Source organism: Scyliorhinus canicula, chromosome 5 (genome assembly GCF_902713615.1).
Source record: "Scyliorhinus canicula chromosome 5, sScyCan1.1, whole genome shotgun sequence".
In the NCBI taxonomy this organism is placed as follows: domain Eukaryota; kingdom Metazoa; phylum Chordata; class Chondrichthyes; order Carcharhiniformes; family Scyliorhinidae; genus Scyliorhinus; species Scyliorhinus canicula.
The window spans coordinates 169,082,049-169,088,048 of NC_052150.1; the positions used below are offsets into that span (position 1 = coordinate 169,082,049).

General features: G+C 51.3%; 1 protein-coding gene across 1 annotated transcript in view; it reads left to right on the top strand.

Annotated features, from left to right (window-relative positions):
• The window catches only part of mrc1a (mannose receptor, C type 1a), a 213,876-nt gene that overhangs the window by 62,566 nt on the left and 145,310 nt on the right, over window positions 1–6,000 (top strand). The window lies entirely within an intron of this gene.

The window sequence follows — 6,000 nt, forward strand, 5'->3', positions numbered from 1 at the left end:
CAGAATTTCCAACTCTCCTTTAAGTTTTGCTCTGCCCTGAATTATCATTTGCATTCAAGCTCCTATACAATCTCTCAGGTACCCGGCCACACCAATAGAACACTACTGCTCCACAGGCTATACTAAGCTCACCAACTTTAGGATTGCTTCAGATATACTAATAATCTTTATTAGTGTCCCACGTAGGCTTATATTAACACTACAATGAAGTTACTGCGGAAATCCCCTAGTCGCCACACTATGGCACACTGAGGGAGAATTCAGGATGTCTAATTCACCTAACAAGTAGATCTTTTGGAACTTGTGGGAAGAAACCGAAGCACCCAGAGGAAACTCAGGCAGACATGGGGAGAACGTGCGGATTCCACACAGCCAGTGACCCAAGCCAGGAATCGAACCCAGGTCCCTGGTGCTGTGAAGCAACAGTGCTAACCACTGTGCAACCGTGCCACCCTCATCTGACCACCAGGACTACACCTTTTAGCTCTGCCTCTGTCCAGTTACTTTTCCCATTTACATTAGTTTTCCTGGGGCTTCTCTTTTCATTCCCTGGTTTCTGGGACTGCCTGTTCTTTACTTTATGGGACTCACTTTCTTCCCATTACTCCATTGTCCTGCTTCTCTGCTTCTGGCAGAACTGTAAAAGTGTGTTTTCTCTAGATACCCAGCTACAACTGCCTTGTGTCCAGTTAAAAACTAACTCAAAATATTGTTCTAATTTAAGGGTGGCCCCTGGTTGCAAAACAATACCTAGTCCTTTTTTATACTCTCTAATCACAGTACAGGCAGTTTTAAATAAAACCAAAACCCCCATGTCATAATATACATCCAGGTATATGATGTGCAGACAGGCAGTGATTGACACACAGGGTGACCAGTGAGCACAGAGAACACAGCAGCCAATCACCAGACAGGACACGTCCACTATAAAGCCAGAGGGCACTAGTTTTCCCGCTCTCTCGGGATCCAGCCTCTGAGACAGTCAGAGCTCGTGAGCAGCAACTAGAACAAACACCATGTGGTAGTAAGATAATCTGGTCAGGTTAGCCTCAGGTCTCCAGTCAAGTCAGCATAGTGTCAACCCACAGTTAAAGCATGTATGATAGTTAAAAGTTCAATAAATCGAGTTGCATTTCTTCAAGTGTTGGAAGCCTGTCTCTCTCACCACTGCAGTAAACGCAGTCCTCCCAGACCCAGCTTACCCAACACATCATGGTACCAGTGAGTCATGCTCAAGTTTGACGGACCTACCATGAGATAATCTGCTTTTGGCTAGCGATTAGCCATCCGGTAACATGGACAGCATCTGCCCTCCCCTGCAGCTCCCCATCGGCGGCAACCTCGGAGCTAACTGGAAGATTTTCAAGCAGAAGTTCCAGCTATATCTTGAAGCCACCAACCTCGAAGCCGCATCGGATGCCAGGAAGATCGCTCTCTTCCTCTCTCCAGCCAGGGACCACGCTATCCACATCTTCAACTCCCTCAGTAAACGCAGTCCTCGCAGACCCAGCTTACCCAACACATCACATTCCAAGCACTAAGTGCATTTCAATCACTCAAGCATGTGATTGCACACTCATTAATACTCTTTGCATTCATTTACATGATCCCGCTATAACAATGTACAAACATACCTAATACACAAACATACTATTCAGGGACAGGAATGGGTTGGCCTCTTAAACTTGTTCTGCCATTTGATAAGATCATGGGTTGATCTGATAGAGGCCTCAACTCCACTTTCCTGCCTACCCCCTATATCCACTGACTCCCTTGCAAATCGAAAATCTATCTGTCTCTACCTTAAAAATGCTTAGTGACCCTATCTCTATTGCCCTCTTGGATGAAACAACCCTCTGAGAGAAAATATTTCTTCGCAGTCCGTCTTAAATGGACACCCCTTAATTTTTAAACTGTGTCCCCTAATTATAGTTTCACCTGTAAGGTGACGCATCCTTTTGGTATTCAGTCTGTCAAATCCTCTCGGGATCCTATTTGTTTCAATAAGATCACCTCTCAATCTTCTAAACTCCAATCGATACAGGCCCAACCTGTCCAATCTCTCCTCTTAAGATAACCACTTCAACACAGGAATCAGGCGAATCTTCTCTGAACTGCTTTGAATGCAGTTATGTCCTTTCTTAAATAAGAAGATCAAAACTTTCTTAAATAAGATCAAAACTGTGTTCCGTAATGCAGATGTAGTCTCAACAATGTCCTTTTAGCTTTGGAATTTTGACTAAGATTTCTTGTGTGGACTTTACTCACGAAGCTTCCTTTGGAATTTAGTCTGCGTGTCGGATCATTAGCTTCCCCGTGCAAGCTGGGTCCTGCTGAGACATGAACATTAATCCAAGGCTCACAGTTCACCTTTGACACACAGAAGTACATGGAAAAGACAAACCAATGGATTCCTAGCGCTCAGTACTGGCTCCAATTCTGTTCAACTTGTACTTGTATGATCTTCCAAAAACAACCTCCCGAAAATCCTTGGGCTGGATTCTCCATTGAGACTATGTCCCCACGCCGGTGTAAAAACAGTGGGGTTTTACTCCCAAAATTCCTGCAAAAAAGTTAAATGAATTCATAGCCCTGCAGCGGGTTAGCAAGGACTCGGAGTAAATCTCGCAGCTTTTGCTGCAGATATGAGCCCCCACACTTCTGGGTTAGAAGCCGCGCATGCGCACGGCGGCGGCCTCCAGTGGCGGCGCCATGCTCCGTGAAGGGCTCGGACCACGGAGTCAGACCAAAGAAAGGGACCCCACGCACCCGAGCCTCAAACCCCGCACATTAAATCCCCGGACGCCTTTAAGGCCCCCCCTGGTCTCCGATCCGCCCGCCCCCCCGACCACGGTGGCCGCGGACTGAGTCCGCAGCTGCCACGTGAGCATCCGGACCGGCAATAGGTGGTTAGTTCCACACCGTCGGGAACTCGGCCGGTTGGGAGGGAGCATTGCTGACGGGCCTCTGGCAATGGCTTTCCCGGCAGCGCGCTGTACTCCGCGGTGACACCGATTTTTGGTGTCCAATCACCGAATCAGCGGGCTCGATTTATGGCGTCAAACTGGATTCTCCACCCCAGCGCCAGCCGCGATTTTGCCGTTGGGCTGCAGAGAATACAGCCACATATCTGCTGACGGCACCTGCTTTGCAACTCAAACCCCCCGACTTCAACACCTTGGACCGAACCCTAAACAAGGACTTGGCAAAACTTGAACAATACTGTAACACATGGTGACTGAGGCCAAACCCTGAAAAAACAGTTTCTAGCTTATTCCATCTTTACAATGCAAAAGCCAACAAAGAGCTTAACACTCAAACGGATGGCCAACTCCAATATACCTCGGAGTGGCCTTAGATAGGACACTGGCATTCTCGGAACATCGAAAAACAACAGCAGCCAAGGTCAAGTCCTGAAACGCCTTGATTGCCAAACTAACTGGCTCACCTGGCGTGCTGCTACTATGTCACTCCAAACCTCAGCACTCGCCCCTGTTTGGTCAAGATCATCACATACTCACAGCGCTGACACCCAGCTGAAAGGTACCATGTGTATCCGCCCCCGCAGGACTTCAACACAATTCCACCTGAACAATTGAATGGGAATCATTGGACACGACAAACAAGTACTTGGTGTCAAACCAACCCAACAATTGCCTGGTTTCAACCTTTCAAGACTTGAGTGGTTCACCCTTAGCAGGTTCAGGACTGATCACGGCCCCTGATTGGCCAACATTTACGGATGGGGCATTAGTGCCAGCCCCCTATGTGCCTATGGGGTAGAGAAGCTATGCATCAAATCATCAAGGAAAATCAATCCACAGACTCAATAAGACCTGTCCACACTCAACACAGCAGGACTGGAAGAAACTGCTTGGCTTAGGGACTTTGCATTCGCTAAATAAATAACAACATTCTGTGCAACTGTTTAAAAAATCCCTACTTTTATATTGCATTCCCCTCGCAATGACCAAAACAACTTTATTTGTCTTCCTAATCACTTTCTCTGGGCTGGATTCTCCCCTATCCGGCGTGACGGGGGGTCCCGGCGTAGGGGAGTGGCGCCAACCACTCAGGGGGTCGGGCCTCCCCAAAGGTGACGTCACCACCGTGCATGCTCGATGTGGGTTTCTCTTTCCGCTTCCGCCATGGCGGAGGCCGTGGCGGCCGCGGAAGGAGAAAGAGTGCACCCAGGGCACTGGCCCGGAGTCTGAGTGGGGGGCCCCGATCGCGGGCCAGGCCACCATGGATCACCCCCCGGGGTTCGATCGCCCCCCGCTCCCCCCCCCCCAGGACCCCGGGGGCCCGCTCGCGCCGCTGAGCCGCCGTTACAGAGGTGGTTCAAACCTCGGCGGAGGGAGAGGCCTCCCAGCGGCGGGACTTTCGCCCTCTGGGCCGGAGATCACTGCAGGGGCCTCGCCGATCGGAGTGGCGAGATTCCTGCCGCCGCAACTTCCCGGGTGGCGGAGAATCTCTGCCACGGCGGGGGCCGGATTTTCGGCGGCCCCAGGCGATTCTCCGACCCTGCTGGGGGTCGGAGAATTTCGCCCTATGTCTGGATACTAATAGTTTGTAATTTGTGAACTGGGACATCCTCAGTACTGCAGAATCCTCTAATTCTCCCCTTTTCAACAATATGCTGCATTTCTATTCTTCCTGCCAAAGTGGATTTGTTTGCATTTTCCCATATTATATGCCATAGTTCACACTTTCTCACATTATACTCTATAGGTATACTCCATGAGTACTCCATCTCACCCTACCCAGTTGTCACCCTACCCAGCTGGCACCCTGCCCCAGCTGCTACATAACCAGCTACCACCCGATTCAGCTATCACGCCACCCCACTATCACTTTACCCCCTTACCCAATTACCTCACCCACCCTACCACCTTACCCACTTAAAACACCTGCCCTACCCACTTACACACCTATACATTCACCCGTCAATCATCCACTTATTCACTAATACACTCAGAAGCTTTGGGACATTTAAACTCTTATCAATACAGAACCTGTCAGCTACTGCTATAAAGAGGAACTTTGGCACAGATTCTTTCTATTGCCCACTTCAAAGTTTCCCTGCAGTTTTGCAGGATCCTCCAATGGAAGAGTAGTCAGAAAAATTGAGGAAGATAAGTGGGCAGTCTTTCCTACCCACATAGGGGGGCGGGATGCTCCGTAGCCCTTCGTAACGCGGGTTGCCTGCGAAAAAAATCGGTGTTAACCACTCTGGCGTCAGGGCCTTCTTTAAGGCCGCTATTCTCCGTTCCCGAGGGGCTAGCAGCTGACTGACGCGATACGCGTCAGTTTTCTCCAGCTGCGGAGTGGTGAGACCCGGCGTATTTTGGAGGAGGAGGATGAGAGAGACAATTCCGGCATTTTGGGGGGGTTGGTGGTGTGTTCCGGCATTTTGGGGGGGGGGTGGTGGTGTGTTCCGGCATTTTGGGGGGGGGGGGGTGGTGTGTTCCGGCATTTTGGGGGGGGGGGGTGGTGTGTTCCGGCATTTTGGGGGGGGGGGGTGTGTTCCGGCCTTTGGGGGGGGGGGGTGTGTTCCGGCATTTTGGGGGGGGGGTGTTTCCGGCATTTTGGGGGGGGGGTGTGTTCCGGCATTTTGGGGGGGGGTGTGTGTTCCGGCATTTTGGGGGGGGGGTGTTCCGGCATTTTGGGGGGGTGTGGTTGTTTGTTTGGGGGGTTTTGGGGGGGGGGGGGTGTGTTCCGGCATTTTGGGGGGGGGGTGTGTTCCAGCATTTTGGGGGGGGGGGCGGTTCCGGCATTTTGGGGGGGGGGGTGTGTTCCGGCATTTTGGGGTGGGGGGGTGTGTTCCGGCATTTTGGGGGGGGGTGTGTTCCCGGCATTTTGGGGGGGGGGTGTGTTCCGGCATTTTGGGGGGGGTGTGTTCCGGCATTTTGGGGGGGGGGGGTGTGTTCCGGCATTTGGGGGGGGGGTGTGTTCCGGCATTTGGGGGGGGGGGGTGTGTTCCGGCATTTGGTGGGGGGT